Here is an 18,209-nt window from a genome sequence, read left to right on the forward strand (position 1 = left end):
CCTGTAAGTTGTGGCCTGTTTCTCTTTCTATTGCTTTATTATATACTATTTGCACTCTCTCTAATTCTGTTTAATCTCTGCAGTTCTCAGCAGTCAAAATCTTCGTGTTAATTCTCTCTCTGTTGAGCAGGAAAAGAAAAAAAAAAACCCTGCTGATTTCTAACATAATACTTCAAAACAGATCCTGTTTCTGTTACTTCCGCATTACATACCTAGCACTTGGAACTAGTTTTGGTATAGCATAGGTGCTCAATAAGTGCTTTTAATGAATTAATCAGATGTATTTGATGTCATCTCCCTCTTAGGATGTGAGCTTCTCTAAGACAAATATGGTGAATTACTCATTATTTGCTCCTTTGCCCTCATTCCCTAAAGTGATTGGCACAGTATCCAGTACATGGTAAGGGCTCTATAAATATTTGTTAAATGAATGAAGTATTAATGACAGTACTGCCAACTTTCATAGCCTCAAATTTCTTCTGCTATCGGTTAAGGCCTCTTGCTACATAAATCTTTCATATCAGTGCATTACAGTATTTGAGAATATTTCATTTGAATAACTCACCAGAGAATATTTCCCATAAAAAGGAACAGCCCCCTATATTACCTTATTATTCACTAATTTCATAAGAAGTGCTGTTTGCTAAATTCCTCCACCCTGCTTTTGCCTTGTTTTGCACTTTCACTGCTATTTGCTTTGCTCCCAAAGCAACCCCTCATACTTTGGGAACCACAGGGAGCCATCAATGAACCAAGACTTTTTCCTCATGAAACACTTTCCTTCTAAAGCAAAATCTTTCTTCTCCATTGTCCCACTGTAGCAAATCTCTCCCGAACTTCTGCAGTGCGCTTTTTGTCTGAAGGAATTTCCATTTACCACATCCAGTAAATACCTTTAGTGATCAATGACGGGGCACCTGACTTTTAACACTCAATCAAGACGCGCTATGTTTCCATCATGTGACGGTTAAATTTAATTTAAAACAAAGAGATTTCTTCACACTCATTCCATTTTGCTTCAGTTTCCAAGGCAATTTGTGTTTGTGCAGAAACCAAATGTGCTCTCTGGAGACAGATGGAGACTGGTTTTTTCTACAGGTGCCTGCCTACTACCTACCTACCTGCTCATCTTTCTAGTCTTAATCTGTTTTCCTTCCACATGAACACTTTTTCTTTAGTTTAAATTTTTATCTTATTTTATTGCATTTATCTTTGTAAGCCACCTTGAATCTATTTGGAATAAGGTGGTATTACGATTCAATGAATATAAAAATAAATTCATATGCCTTATATTCATATTCATATAGCTCCTGCCCCCCTGATGCTTAGAGTCTTCCTAGAAAAATAAGACTTACTTACTTGAGGAAATATGCAAGGGAATGATTGGCAGACAGCAGCAGGAAGGTAGACAACAGATTCCTATAGAAAGCTACATTTGAAGGGACATTCAAAATTATCCAGCAGTGATTGTGTGTCCTACGCAGAGTCACCTGAGTACTTAGTGGCGGAATCAAAACAAGTCCTCATCTTCTAACTCCAAACCTTATGCTTGCTTGATGCCCTCAGCCCCTCAATGCTTGCCTATTAGTAAGGCAAATGTGTATAATAGTCCATTTAGGAAGATCCCTCAACAGATATGAAATAACTGGTCATTATTGAGCAAATGTCAATGTCCTCTAAGGGTCGCCCAAACAAATATCTGCTCTTAAACTCTTTTTCAACATTTTTCCCCAAGTCTAAGGAAACTTAAGTAACAATCTTGATTGACTGAAATACTATCTTTATTCTGAATCAATTAAATTTAATTTTAAAGAATACTCATCTCTGGCCAGGCGCAATAGCTTACGTCTGTACTCCCAGCGCTTTGTGGGGCCAAGACAGGTGGATTATCTGAGGTCAGGAGTTTGAGAACCGCCTGGCCAACATGGTGAAACCCCGTCACTATTAAAAGTACAAAAATTAGTCAGGCATGGTGGTGGGTGTCTGTAATCCCAGCTACTCAGGAGGCTGAGGCAGGAGAATCCCTTGAACCCAGGAGGCGGAGATTGCAGTGAGCCGAGATCGCGCCATTGCACTCCAGCCTGTGTTACAAGAGTGAGACTCCATCTCAGAAAAAAAAGAAAAGAAATACTCATCTCTCTCCAAGACGTATTTGAAGCAGCTTATGGGAGGAAAAGAAAAAATTAATAAAATTGGAACTAAAAAGGTGATGCAGCCTGGAAAACATAAGAAAGTACTTTGATGGTAAGTGACGATAGCTATTATCTTTGCGCCTTAAACCTAGCTCTGAGCTTCCTGGAAATCCAATCAAAAAGGGAAACACAATTAGTTGCACAGTTCTGTCTAGCTGAAGAACAGAATCATATCTTCTCAGGAGAAAAGAATCATTCTTATGTCAAATTCTTAGATAATTTTCTCCTAAGAAACAATATATAGGGAGATGTAATAAATAATATTTTCAATAATAATTCTCAGCTAAAACAGCAAAATCTATAAAGCATTTTCAATTACAACAAAGACATCAATGCTTTGTCTTAAATTACATGAAGATTATTCTGTGGGGGACCCAGCAATCAACTTGATCAATTTAAAAAAATAGGTAATCTAGAGAAATGAGGAGATTACATGAGCCTTAAATTATCTTCTCTCAATTTTTCTCTTTTCCAGGTACTTGACAGGTTGTAGCTATTACACAATTTCAAGACCTTACTCTCTAGCAAGAACACAGAGGGCAGTTATCCTAAAAACTGTTGAGTGCAGAGTTAAAACTTTGACAATATATAAGCAGATATTAAATTTGACATTGCCTCATGCAAACTATTAAAGCCTTCCTGCCTGAATGGAAGTCCTCCACTTAGAGATTGGCTAAACTTCCTAGCCAGGAAGAAAGTTTAACAGCCTCAAGTTACCTTACTGAGGGTTTACTCCATTATCTCATCAGTCAAAAGGGAATAAGAATTACCCACTCACGAAGTGGTCAGTAGAGAGTGATTGTGATAACATTTGAGCACACTTGGCCCCTCCTTCATTCTCAATAACATGTTTGTTACAAGTATGAATAAGTGAATAAGTTCCCATTGGTATTATAGATTCCCACTGAAGGTTGAATATTCGTCATTCTAAAAACCTCACAGGCCGGGCACGGTGGCTCACGCCTGTAATCCCAGCACTTTGGGAGGCCGAGGCGGGTGGATCACAAGGTCAGGAGTTTGAGACCAGCTTGGCCAATATGGTGAAACCCCCGTCTCTACTAAAAATACAAAAATTAGCTGGGCGTGGTGGCATGCACCTGTACTCCCAGCTACTTGGAAGGCTGAGGCAGAAGAATCGCTTGAACCCAGGAGGTGGGGCTGCAGTGAGCTGAGATCGTACCACTGCACTGCACTCCAGCCTGGGTAACAGAGTAAGATTCTGTCTCAAAAAAAAAAAAAAAAAAAAAACCTCACAAAACCAGCCATTAAAGGACTTATGTTCTCCCTCCTTATAACCTATTATTGTATCACATTTCCCATTTCCCATTATGTAGTGTAGGAATCAGCAAACTACAGCCCTTGAGCCAAATCCAGGGTGCTGCCTGTTTTTGTAAATAAAGTTTTATTGGAGTACAAGCTCACTCACTTACACATTGTCTATGGCTGCTTTCCTAATATAACAGCAAGGTTGGATAGTTACAACAGAGCTGACACGGCCTGCAAACCCTAAAATATTTACCAACTGGCCCTTTATAGAAAAAATTTGCTGACCATAGAGCACATGTCCTCTTAGATGCTATATATATCATTTCAAACTCAGCACATTCCAAACTAAGACTTCCATCTGCTCATGTGTGTACATACACATGCACACACAGACCCCTCAATCCCCACCTTTACCTTCTGAAATTTACTGTCAATCCGGGTCCCCACTGTTAATGCTGTCATCTTCTGAATCCAGTTGTCATCAAATCCTACCATCTTCTTTTCCTTTAAAAACTCTCCCAACCTTCTATTCCACTCACTACAGCCCAGATTCCTGCATAGGCACATCTCACACAGCCTTCAGAGCTGCCTTTCCTCTAGAAAGCCTTCTGAGCCTTGGTCAGGTCAGGGGCTGCATTCATTTCCCAGGGCTGCTGTCATGAAGCCCTGCATACTGGGTGCCCTACAAAACAGGCATTTATTGTCTCACAGTTCTGGAGGCCAGAATTCTGATTACTTTCCCTGACTCTACTGACATCTTCTTTCAATCCATCCTCTATGACACTGTCTGTGTCATTGTCCCAAAATGCCATTTTTACAGTATTACAATGCAATTCAAAAACCTACGGTGGCTCTGACTTGCTTCCGCACCAAGTCTGAATTTGCTGTGCTTCGCTTTAAAAATAATCACAGTCTGCCTCCATAGTTTCTGTCAATCTCCAGGTCCCATCCCTTCCAGATCTACTCTGGGCACTCTGGTCTGGCCCATCTCCATTAGCACCCACCTTGCTAAATCTCACCTGTGTTGTTCACTCCCGCCATGGCTTCTGTTACAAGTTTAATTTTGTCCCCTCCCCAAAATTCATGTTGAAGTCTGAACCCCCAATACCTTGGAATATGGCCTTATTTGGAAATAGGTTCATTGCAGATGTTATTAGTGAAGCTAAGATGAGGTCATTTGGGAGTAGGGAGGGCCTTACAAGTGTCCTCATAAAAAGGGGAAAGTTGAAACCGGAGACACAAGGTGAACACCACATGGTCCTCAAAGCAAAGATCTGAGTGATACAACTACAAGCCAAGGAAAACTCAAGATGGCCAAAGATGGCCAGCAAATCACCAGAGACGTGGAACAGATCCTCCCTCACAGCCTGCAGAAGGAATCAACCCCACTGACACCTTGATCTCAGAATTCTGGCCTCCAGAACTGTGAGACAATAAATGCCTGTTTTGTAGGGCACCCAGTATGCAGGGCTTCATGACAGCAGCCCTGGGAAACGAATGCAGCCCCTGACCTGACCAAGGCTCAGAAGGCTTTCTAGAGGAAAGGCAGCTCTGAAGGCTGTGTGAGATGTGCCTATGCAGAGAAAGAGATGAAGACAGCTGCAAACAGCAAGGGAACAATTAATAAGCCCAGAAAACTGGCCTGCATCCTCCCTTCCAAAAGGAAGCCAAGCCTGCTTCCTCGAAAGACTGCAAGGCATTTCCCCTCTTCGTACCACTCCTAGTTGGTCAGAGGAAGAGCAGGAGTGAGGAAAGCTGAGATAAGGAAATTGACTCCAGGATCTGTCTTCAGTGAGTTGCTTTTGGATGTCTGCTCTTCCCTTCCTGTCCTTTCCTTGCTGAAAACTTAAGCCCCAACTTTTGTAAAAGGCAGGAGCCAAACAAATCCTCTTCAGGACTCTGTTGCCATGCCCTCCCTCTGCTTGTGTCCTGGAAGTCTCGCCTTCCGGCTGGAGAGTCCACAGTCCCTGAACAAAGGCTGCCTGTGAGAGGCTGCCAAGACCTGTGCATTGTCCAGGAACTTCAAGGAGGCTAAACTGGGACCTACCAAATCAGGCAGGAGACTTCTTTCACAGAATGTGGGCCAGGAGACTCATGAGAGGCTGGGGAGAGCTCTGTAGCTCTATTTGGCTCTGACATGCAAGCCCATGTGACTCTGGCCAGTTGTCAGTGAGAAAATGAAACCCCTCCAAGTCACTGGACTCCAGAAGGCCAAAGGCCAAACCAACCCTTCCGCCACCAGGTAACAGAATGTGCGTCTGTGAGCTCATTACCCTCTTCCCCAGAGAACGAATGGTTTGGTAAACTCCTTATCTCAAATGAGGCAGGGTAAACAATGATCGTATTTCTTGATTCCAGGGAAAAAAGAGGCACAAGTGCTGAAGTGAAGACACGACTGATTAGGTGGAGGGAAAAACTGGGCTGGCTTCAGGGGCATGCGACCTGAACACAGAGCGCAATACCTGGTTTAATCCTCTGCTCCTGCCATCTGAAATTCTTAGGAACTATTGAACAAGGGGTCTTGCATTTTCACTTTGCTTTGAATCCTGAAAACTTTGTAACCATCTCTGGGTAGGGGTGTGTGTGCGTGTGTGTGTGTGTGTGTGTGTTCATCCAGGGGGTGGATTGATAATGAGTGATGAGCAGAGAAGGAATAGATCAATCTCAAACCTGTGAGTAGAGGATATGAGAAGTAGCTGATTCCCATTACTTGCAGTAGTTAGCTTCTACAAAGTTGCCACACACACTGAGTTGGGGAATACTGAGCCATGGCTCCTAGTGGAAATACTAGGCTCAGTTCCTGTGAGCTTCTAGTCACAACAATTTCATCAGTCTCTCAATATATAGCCTTCTTTTACAAGTGTTTCTGTTTAAAGCCATTATTTATAAAATATATGATATATAATATGTATTATATTATATACCATAATACATACATTTATATATCATTTTATGTATTGCTTATATATTTACTATACATTATTTATATTATATTCTATGGATACTGTTATAATATAGTATATAATTATTCTATATATAATTAGTATTGTAGTATTATATACTGTATGTATAGTATATAATTAATACTACATATTATTTATATTATATACTATATATACATTACATAGTATATATTACATAGTATATATAGTATATAACATAATATATTAAATATATTAAATACTATATATTATGTACTATATTTAGTATATATACAGTATTACTATGTGACATAGTATATATAATATATAGTATACAATATAAATAATATATGTATGATAGTAAAGTATACATAGTATATGTATTATAGTGTGTATAATATCGTATATGTACTATATTATATATATATACTATTTGATTCATTAACATTGAGCCCCCTGCGAACTTCACTATAACTCATGTCTGAGCAAAGCTTATCTAACACACATATTTTCTCCATAAGGCACTTTTCTGCCTTCTTTCATTTAGGAACACTAGACAGCACTTCGCACTTACTTGGGGACCATTGAAACAGTGAAATCGCCATCAAAAAGCACTAACATGTGAAAAACATGGCATGAAACAGACTTGTTGACAGCATCAGAGATGAAACAAGAAAGCCCAATGCGGTGGTGTACAACCTCAGCTGGGCACATGCATTTCAGGTGACTCAAATGTTTTGTCACTTTGCGTGGCATCCATCAATGGCCATGAAAGTGCCCCAGGTATTGGTTTGGAGTTAGAAATATATTTTAGCAAGTAGGTGAATTCACAAATACAGAATCCACAAATAATGAGAATCAAATGATATTCAACTAGGATGAGGAGCCTAGGATTCCATTTCTGTCACTGCTATGTGACATCCAGCAAGTTGTTTATCCTCCCCGTGTGTTGGTTTTCCCTTCTTTGTCTGCTGAATTTCTATTCAGCCTTCAAGAGAAAGGTTGAAACAGGCTGAGTGTGGCAAACCACCACCTCCTCCATGAGGATTTTCCAATGACTTCAGTTAGAAGTGAATTGTTTCTTTCTTCTAAATATCCCTCAGCATTTTGCCTATTCTTCCATTATAATGCTAATTTAATCATACTTTATTGTAATTCATTGCTGATCTTCTATTACTCCTATAAGTATATTTTAAGATCTGTAAGGATAGGGATTACATCTTATTCACCTTTATATCCAAACACCACTGAGCCCACTTCTTCACAATGCAGGTGCCGAATAGTGATTTAACTTGAAATGACAACAATAAGCCTGGCCTTATCTACCATCGTGGCTTTCATTTTTTGCATTTTTTACTGTGGTAAAATACACATAATATAAAAGTTGCTATTAGTAACATTTAGTACATTCACAATGTTGTGCAAGCATTGCAGAACACTTCATCATTCCAAAAGGAAACACTGTACCCGTTAAGCTGTCCCTCCCCATTCTCCCCATCCTGCAGATCTTGGCTACCACTAATCTATCCTCTGTCTCTATAAATATGCCTACTCTGAATATTTCATATAAATGGAATTATGCAATATGTGGCCCTTTGTATCTGGCTTCTGTCACTCAGCATAACGTTTTTGAGGTTAATCCATGTTGTACCACACATCAGTACTTCACTACTTTTTATGGCTGAATAATATTCCATTGTATATGGCTATACCACATTTTGTTTGTCCATTCATCAGTTGATGGCATTTGGGTTGTTCCCACATTTTGGCTTTTGTGAATGGTCTACCATAATATTTCAATGATTCACTATAGAAATATTAGTAATAATAATGTTTTAGCTATAAAGGTAGAATGCATGTTTACTTGTGCTCCACCCTCTACTAGACTGTAAAGTCCTGAGGGCAGGGACTTTGCTTTATTCCCTGTAAATTCCCCAGGGCCTTGGCTAGTGTCTGACACAGAATACATGCTCAGTACTTCTGTTGACTGATGAATGATTTCTGCTTAGAGGATTGACTGCCAATCACAATAGATATGAAACGTAGCAAAAGTCACCCTTATATAATCATACAATGTTAGATTTTGAAGTGATCTGATTCAAGATCATCATTCAATATTCTTGAGCCCATTACTTCCTAGCTGTGTAACTTGGGCAAGTTCCTTAATCTGTTACTCTGATTCCTTTGCTATAAGGAATATTGTAGATGCATGATCTACCTCAGAGAACTGTTTGATGATTAAGTGGCTTAATGTATATTCAACACTTATTAGGCATTAGATTTAAGACCAAAACGTAAGCAAATTACCCCCAAGATTGCCCAGCTAGTTAAAAACAGAGCTGGGACTGGAACCCATATCTCTTAGCTTTCCCGTCTTCCAAAATAGTTGTTTGATGGCTGCTCAGAAACTGATGGAGAACAGAGTTTTCTTCTGCAAGGATACCAGCACAGCTTCAACGTTTTTAGGGGGCAAACATCTTCTTCCTCTTACAGGTGGCCTCTAAGCCCCAGCCTCTTTACCTCCTTCAAACTTCCAAATCTTCCAATCTTTGAATGTCTACTACTCAAAGCAATTTTTCCCAAAGTATATTCCTCAAGAATATTCACTTAAATGTCCAGGGTAATTTCTAGGTTTAAAAATAATGAGGATGATCAACTGACATGATAAGAATTATGAAGGTAGTGTTTGAGTAACAGAATAAAATGTTTGGAATATTTCTCTAGGATAATAATGACATATTTTGTTTTTTAAAAATTGGCTTGGAGAATGTTTTTATTTTTTTTGAAAGTACTCCTTAGCCAAATATATTTGAGAAATAAGACATCTCTTAGAAAGGGACTGTGCAAATTAGCATATAGAGGTTACTAAGGAGTTTTGCATCTAGACACTTTTTAACCCAGCAGTTCCAGAGCATAATGAAATATGAAAACATTTCTCAGCACAATACTTATTACCATCCTTGGAATGCCACAAAACACATTTTAAGAAACACCGGAATTGATTTTTACCCCAGGCATCAAATGGAAGGGGCGTATGTTAACGCAAGCTCTATGAGAGCAGGTTTTTCTAGTTTTTTCACTGCTTAGGACAGTACCCGGCACACAGTAGAGATTAACTGAATATTTGTTGAAGAATATATGCTCATGGAAATAGCAACTTGGGATTTGGGACATCAGCCCCTGGTAGAGAAGAAGCCAGCACATTAGCTTGTGGGTCTCTGGTCTGGCTGTTCTCAGGCAGAAGGTCCCCATGGAGTTGGCTATCCCAAAAGAAGAAGGCCTCCATCCACCCAGGAAGGGCCTCTTGCCAACCAAGATGGCAGGTCCCCACCAGAGTCGAAAAGGCATGCAATACAGGCCACAGCTGCCTAATTCACTGGTATCAGTATTTCCATGGGTGCTAGTCTTCATGACTTCCACACAAAAATCAGGTTCCCTTACAAACCTAATATGAGTCAATAGGCTTTAAACTGAGCACTCATGAAAGAATAAACTCCACTCTGCTACTCACAGCCAGCCCTCTGGCCTTGTCCAGGCCGCGGCCAGGAGCACTAGGGAGGGAAAAGGAAGGTAGCTTCAACTTTTCCTGGCAAAGTGGCCTTCCTTTTCAGAACCTTTAGCTCAGCTAAGTGGAGACACCTGGTGTTTGTTGTTACAACTTCAAGAACAATACATCAAGACTCGGGGCAGAAAATCAGGCTTCTCATAAAAATTGCGTCATCACAAAGACACTTCAGGAAGAGAAAATGCAAATGGCAGCCCAACTCACCCCTACGAGACTTTTTTCCCCCCTCTCAATTATTTCTACCATCTGAATAGCTTTTCTCTGTATTCCTGTATGTAAAACATGGGGAAAAAAAAACACAACAGCAAGGCACCTAAAATTTGTGAGAATCCAGAAAAGAGAAGAAATCATCTTTCCTGGTTGCTCCATTTTGTCAGGTGTTAAATCAGAGTGCTAACTTCTGTACAATAACTGTTTGCTAATACTTAATAAGTAGCCGGTGTAACACAGTTCCAAAAAAGATTTTTTTGTTGTTGTTAAGCCTATGCAAGGCCAAAGGAGTATTAAAGTTTCACTACGGAAGAAATATGGCCACTGCCAAGAACTGATTAGTCATAAAATCCGAGGCATTATCATCATCCATCATTGCCTTTCTTTTAATGACTGAACTAAAAAGAGAGACATCAAAGTTTTCAAAATAAGGTTATAAAAATGCTGTACACAGATGAGGCCTCCAAATATTTTGATAGAACCTGAACAAAAAAAATATAGAAAAATCATTGAAACAAATCACAAAACATATGTTGTTATGTTTTGCTCTAAAAAGCATGAAGTTTATCCAGAACCCTATTATGGTAACTGCTTAGCTTTTCATGCATTCCTAAATTACCATGTAATCTAAAACGTTGTTTTCAGCTGCCCTGTATTGGAAAGTCCCTTAAAAATAATCAGGATGATTACAGGCTAGTATTCAGAAAGAAACTTGCTTGTATTATTGTAAATGAAAGTATTATTTATCGGGCAGCCTCCTTTAAAGAAAAAGAAAAAAAACCCTATCTCAGAAGCACAGAAATACAATGTATTCAGGAACTACCTAAACCAAGGATTGCATTTTGGGCTCTCTACATTTTCAAACACATGGATAGTTGGTGTAAAAATATGTTCTTTTTCTGCAGGGACTTGACTGTAATTAGTGTGTGCCAAAACTCTCTCACAGAGATTTCATTGTCTTATCTACTTACATCATCTTAATGCGATTTTATTTTACTTTGTCAAAGTCATATTAATGTAAATGTGTTCTTGATAGCAAACAGAGTTCTTTTTTATGCAAAAAAGGATTCAGCTGACTCTAATAAAACAGCTTGCAGTCTATTAGACTATAACAGTAATGTGCTTATTTTGTTTCTCAAATCAAGACTGTGTCAGAAAGCTATAGATGGAGATTTGTCTTGTTTTTCACAATAATTGCTAGGGTGGGGTTACATTATGATCTTTAAATGAATAGTATCGCTTAGAACAAACACTTCATATATCTTTTATCTTCCGCTGCATACAGTTCTGAGTTTTCTTTGAAAATGCTGCGCTACTTTTCCACATAAGTCATCAGAATGTTTCCAAAGAATTTTAACTGCCAGATTAATTATATCTTGCAAACAAAGATAGATTGCTTACATTCTTTATTCAGAATTCCTGCCAGTATGGAGCAACTGGCAACAAATTAATTTCTTTTGCAACCATGCAAAATGTTTTGCTATGAAAAGCTCTGGAAGGTAAATGTATCCTTTAAAAAAAAAAAATCAGGTTGCTCATTCTGAAAGGCTAATCTGTAAGCAAAGAACACAGGATTAAATGAATTTGACTACTCCCCCCACCCGCCCTCTTTTTTTAGCATCTATGTTATAACCTTCCCATAATGTATTCAGTTAATTAAGTATTGCTGTGACCTGGTGGCAATTTTTGAAATCCAGGGAATTTTCCCCCTTTAAATTCTGCCTCCCCCACAGAGCAGAATATAATCTGTTTCCAGTCAGTCTGTTTATTTCAGCTGTGCTTCTACTACAAGCCTCTAAAATGTTTTAATAAATTTATCAACCAAAAAATATTACAAACATTTCATTTCCTTTGATTCAGACACACATACACACCAAAAAAAAAAAAAAAAAAAAAAAAAAGCCTCTGCCTTCATTGCAAATTCTTGGTGGTATGAATCACTCTAAGTAATATTTGCTTTAACTTTCGTGTGGTTCTACAAACAACCTTTATATGGCTGGACTTCAAAGCGAGGAGAAATAAAGGTTAGAAATGTGATAGGAGTAATCTATTATTAGGCATGAAACACTAAACCACTTTTAGCTATAAGTCTTAAAACCTGAATAATCTAGGTTTTTTCAGTAGTGCATATTTATTGTGCTTTCAGCTACACACGCATTTATCACAGAGAAGTGTTTGGAAGAGAAATATTTTCCATTGCACTGTGTGCCACAATTTAGTTTAATTTTTCCTAATATTTAATTTAGAAAAATGGTAATATTATAACAGGATTCTCATGTGTCCTGGCCACAACACTTGGTGTTCCTCACAAAGTAAAATTAATCTGTTACCAGCCTGCTGACCTGCAAGTAAGGTTTAGTAGGCACAGAGGGGGTAGGGCAGAGAAAGGGGTGGGTTAGGGTGGGTAGGGAGATAAGATCTCTTTCTTTTACTAGAAAGGAGAAAAAAAAGGCTTAGAGTAATGTCTCAACCCACCAATGCCATCAAATGACAGAAAATAAACTGAACGTGTATTTGAGCCGAAGAGTGTTTGAAAACATTTATTAGCTCCATCCATAACGACATTCACGGCAGGAATGTTAATTGTTAAAATCTGTACTGCAGCTAGTTCTTTAAGTAAGGGGGCTGCATTGAGTGGAAATTCAGCTCCTCGTTTCTTTTTATCTCCATATATATTTGTACTTAAAAAAAACTAATGTTATGAAATAAGTCAGATGTCAGATGGAAAGCTTTCTAGCACAAGGGAATACAGAACAGTGTTAAGGATATATGCATATGCAGGAACAAAAAACAACATTGGTAACATTTTGTTCTTGATTAAATTTGTGCTCCTAATACAGTAGATTAAAAATAAGTCCAACTGTTAAACACATTAGGGTTCAGCCCCTGCTGATGTGCCAGAAAAGCAGCTATCACGTCAGACCTGGCCTGACTCTTTATGGTAGGCTTGAGACAGGAAATCTGACCCCCAAGAAACCTGAACCCCAAAGTCCATCAGTGACCCTGAAACTTGGGGATTCCTTATTTTCATCTACTGATTAAATCCCAGAACCTATTCTCACACCCAGTCAAAACTGGGTGTCCCTCAGCAAGGCTAAAAGACAATACCGGTTTGGAAAGATGGAGAAAGAATTATGGCTGGGCACAGTGGCTCACACCTGTAATCCCAGCATTTTGGAAGGCTGAGGTAGGAGGATCATTTGAGTCCAGGAGTTCAAGACCAGCCTTGGCAACATAAGGAGACCCTGTCTCTACAAAAACTTGGAAAAAATAAAATTAGCCAGGCATGGTGGCACGTGCCAGTGCTACTAGTCCCAGCTACTCAAGAGGCTGAGGTGGGAGGACCGCTTGATTCAGGGAAGTTGAGGCTGCAGTGAGGCATTATTGTGCCTCTGCACTCCAACCTGCATGACAGAGTGAGACCCTGTCTCAAAAATTAAAAAAAAATATAAAATTTAAAGGTAAAAAATGAAGAATTGCTGATAGCCACAATCAAGGCAGTCTTTGAAGAAATTAAGTTGTAGTTTATTGGGCAATTGTTTGTAAAACTTGTATCGTTTAAGAAGATTATTGTAAGCCATGTGTCCCTCTCCCTAGAAACGTTATAAATGGAGTTACAGACATAATTGAATTCCAAAATGCCCAAACTGCTGCCGTGGCTCACGCCTGTAATCCCAGCATTTTGGGAGGCCAAAGCGGGCAGATCACTTGAGGTCATGAGTTCAAGACCAGCCTGGCCAACATGGTGAAACCCCCATCTCTACTAAAAATACAAAAATTAGCTGGGCATGGTGGCAGGCGCCTGCAGTCCCAGCTACTCAGTAGCCTGAGGCAGGAGAATCACTTGAACCCAGGAGTTTGCAGTGAGCCGAGATCGGGCCACTGCACTCCAGGCTAAGCGACAAAGTGAGACTCTGTCTTAAAAAAAAAAAAAAAAAATGCCCAAACTGGATGGCACTTAGAGATCATAGCCAACTCTCTTCTTTCCTCGATGACTTTCCATGAGGTTAAAGAGAGGGCTTGGCCAAGGTCAGACCAGGGGGAGGCCCCACCTAGCTTAATACGGAACTCAGGCCTTGGTTTCCCCAGCCATGACTATGATGTGGTACCATCTGCCTTTTCAGTTTGTTCAAAAAAGAAGACTGAAATTAAATTCATGGGTATAAGAAAAGCAACATGTGTCTTTAAGTAATTATATTAATGGCTCTTTACCTAAACTGTGTGTGTTATTCCACCTGTGTGTTTTCTTAGAGTATGTGTATTTTTCTAAACAAAAATACCAACTCAACTTATTACTCCCTCCTTTCTCCAGCCTCCGCTGCTCCAACCCTAGTGTATTTTTCTGGTCTTTGGTCAATCTGGTTTAATAGGTTACCTGTTGCTGACGCTTTCATTTCGCAGAGAAGTAGAGCTCTCTGCTGTGACATGTTTTCTGGAAACATAAGGGTATGAGGCTGTAACATTCGTAAATTTAGGAAGTAATAGCTCCCCAAAAGCAATGTAGATAGCTCAGATATTGCCAGAAAAGAAGAATAGTTAATTGAAACTATTTGGGGCATGCAGTATTGAACAAGGAGATGGTTTCTGAGCAACACATATCTAAACGTGGCTTGCCAGAGACCTGCACACATTTAATTTGCTCTACAAATTTGGTTAGCCCAATAAAGTATAAACATCAAACACTGGTCGTGGAGAGCATTAAACATTAACCAACAGAGACCTTAAAGACTTGGGCAGAACATTAAAATTAGAGGAGAAAGATAGGCCAGGCAACTCTGGGAAATTAGGTTAAGACTCCAAAAGAGAATGTTTGTTGGCTGAATAAAAATAAAGTGAAAACTATTTTGAGATTGGTAACCATTTGTCTCCACAGACAGGCCACTTTCCCCCTAGGATTATATTTTTAAAATCAAGCAAACATACCAAAGCCGATTTGATTTTCTGTTGTTCTCCAGAATGAAATGTATTACCACCCAAATGAACCCTGAAAAGGGGGATTTCGGTTGCCATTCCCAGATCCATGAACACTTAGATGGAGTCGGGCCTTTTTTCCATTTTTCGTGTTTATGTGTATTCCATACTGCTTAGCCTGGGGCTCAAACCCTGTTAAAGTTCAATCAACTTTTGTTGAAGAGCAGAATGAAAACGTCCTCTGAGGAGATAAGGATGGTTCCCAGGCTCACTCATTCGGACTTCCTCTTTACCTGACAAAAACTGACGTGTACTTCCCTTCTCAGGAACAGCAATAAGCACTTCCTTCAAAATAGTTAGATTCAGGAAAAGGAAAATAATATCATATTCTAGTCCTTATTTTCTAACTATCTTTTGAGCTAGTAGGCCTCACAAAGTAAATCTCTTGAAAGTAATAGCAGTTTTCTCTCAGGAGAATATTTGGTACATTATTTTTTTAATATCTAGTAACGTTCCAGGATGTAGTAGGTGACAGCTCTCAACAACTCTACATAACTCATGGAGAGGCAGAGTTAAACATAAGTTAAACCACTACTGGACCAGGAGTTAACTCCTAAGACAATTTAAGTGTGGCTACTTGTCTTCTTAAGATACGAAATATCCACTAATGATAGAATAGAGGAACCCCTAGGGGCCCTGACTTAAGGTGAGTTCCCCCAGAAATAGACCTTTAGACAGGGATTTTTTGTTTTCTTTTTTGTTCTTTGCCCAGGTTAGCGTGTAGTGGTAGGATCTTGGCCTCGACCTCCTAGGCTCACCCAATACTCTGATCTCAGCCTCCCAAGTAGCTGGGACTGCAGACATATGCCTGGATGCGTTTTTCCATTTTTTTTATAGAGGCCGGATCTTGCTATGTTTCCTGGGCTGGTCTCCTGTGATGCTCCTGCCTCGGCCTCCCAAAGTGCTAGGATTACAGGTATGAGCCACCACGTCCAGCCTGTGAGTAGGATTTGAGTGCAAGAAGTTGATTTGAGAAGCAAAGGAAACCCCAGGTGGGGAGTAGGAAAGTGAGACAGGATAGGGAAGCCAGTCAATCCAAAGTGTGTTGTCTAGCTAGCTACCACTGTGGGCAACTGTTTAACCCTAATAAGGAAATTCAGGGAGGCCTTGTAGAACATACACCTCAGAATTACCCCACCAGAGGGGTGGGAGCTGGGATATTTATACACCAGCTGCCACCAGCCTTTGGATGAGGTTGTTCCTTTGAGGCATTAACTCCCTGGTACTAGCAGCTGTCCACATAGGCAGGAAAATCAGGTTTTGGTGGCTAAAGGAAACTCTCAAGCAGACAAATGCAGGAGCTGGCAGTAGAAAAGCAGGCTGGTATGCTCTGAAGCCATAAGGGTGAGGGGCTATGAGCAGGACCCAGACAGGTCCCTTGCGGGGAGGGAGGTTTAAATGCAGTTCTTTTTTTGTCTAGCATAGTGGCTAACATATTGTCAGATCCTATTCAATAGTTGTTGAATGAAGGAAGGAAAGACAGAATAAGACATCAATTAATAAAATTTTGTTGATGCTTCTCAGATATGGTTTACTCTCTGTTTAATGTTGAAACAGTTCAAACTTTTCTCAATAAACTATATAATATCAGCTCAGGCTTGGTGTCAGACAGATCAAAGTTTCAGCCCCATTTCTAACACTTCTAGTTGTGAGACCTTCGGTAAGTTACTTTACTTCTCTAAGCTTCAAAGAATGCCTATTTTACAATGCCTATTCCACAGTACAGTGGTTTATTACAATGCCTATTCCCTAGTATTTAGTAATATGATTGAAAAAGTAAATGATATTGAGCTTGGTACAGTAACTGAGCTTGGTAAGTGTTCAGTGCTATCATAATGGCTCAAGAATCAGTTCCCTGACTTGAAATCCCACTCATGTCACCAACTATCTACGTATCTTTGAACAAGTCATTTAGCCTCTGTGGTGCAAGGTCTCCTCATCTCTAAAATGGACACAAAATTGCCTGTTACTCCTTCCCCTGAGAATGAAGTCCTAAACAGATATCATGAGAGGGTAAGTCACGCTTATGGAGCACCTTACAGTTTACACAGTCCTTTTATATATGTCATCTCATTTCTGAGCAAGATAGGGTTGTGAACTTGCAAATCATTCTGTCAATGTAGGGAAGCATTTCTCCAGTTCTCCAAGTGCCCCCGAGTCTGATTCGTGTTTGGATTAAGTTATAGACTGTGAGATGACCTATAAGCACTGCACATAGGTACCCAAAGGGAATTGGGTTCGAATCACTGATAGGTGGTCAGGAAATGAGGGTGGGTGTGAGAGTCAGGGTCTGGCAGAGACCTGCCCAAGTGGGCACTGTAGGCTCATGTTCAGAACACACTGTTTATAGATTCAAAATGAACCAAGAGTATAATTTATAGCAGGAGCCCTTGAACCAATGAAGTCATCCAAGTGGGGCTGACTGGAGTGGCCGGCAAGCAGGGCCTCTTATACATCAACCTGGGAGATAGAAGCCTAAAACTTAGCCAGAAGGTGATCCCGCCAGAATGTCTGAGCACTAATTACACGCCAGGAAGAGTGGAGGATACAAAGTGAATGCCCTTTTATTATCTCTATTTCACTGCTGATAAAGCTGAGGCTTAGAAAAGATGTGTCATTTGCCCAGACTTCACAAAACCAAAGCCCAGGGCTGCTTGTTGCCAAAGAGAGGCTTTAAACCACTGTGTAGTACTGACTTTTTACAGTATCATAATATTTGATGCCACTCAAAATACAACTATAATAGATAAAAATAAAATAAATATTTTTGATAATTTTTTAACTTTAAGCATTGCAAGGGAAAAATATTTTATAACAAAGCATTGATAGTCACTAGACTAACCATGTGAGTCATGAATATACTTTATAAGACAATGCAAAGTTGTGATCACTGCTTTCCAAATGCTCTCATCCTAAGGTATTCCTAAGCCTTCCATAAGAATTCAGCCAAGTCAACAAGAATAAATGTAAGTAATTAGTCTAATTTGTGATGGCTTCCCTTCATTGCATCTCAATGAACTCACTTTAAGTTAGGGGACTCTAGGAATCAAAAAATAATTGCTAACTTACTATTCACTTGCTGTG

Source organism: Nomascus leucogenys, chromosome 18, assembly GCF_006542625.1.
Source record: "Nomascus leucogenys isolate Asia chromosome 18, Asia_NLE_v1, whole genome shotgun sequence".
NCBI lineage: Eukaryota > Metazoa > Chordata > Mammalia > Primates > Hylobatidae > Nomascus > Nomascus leucogenys.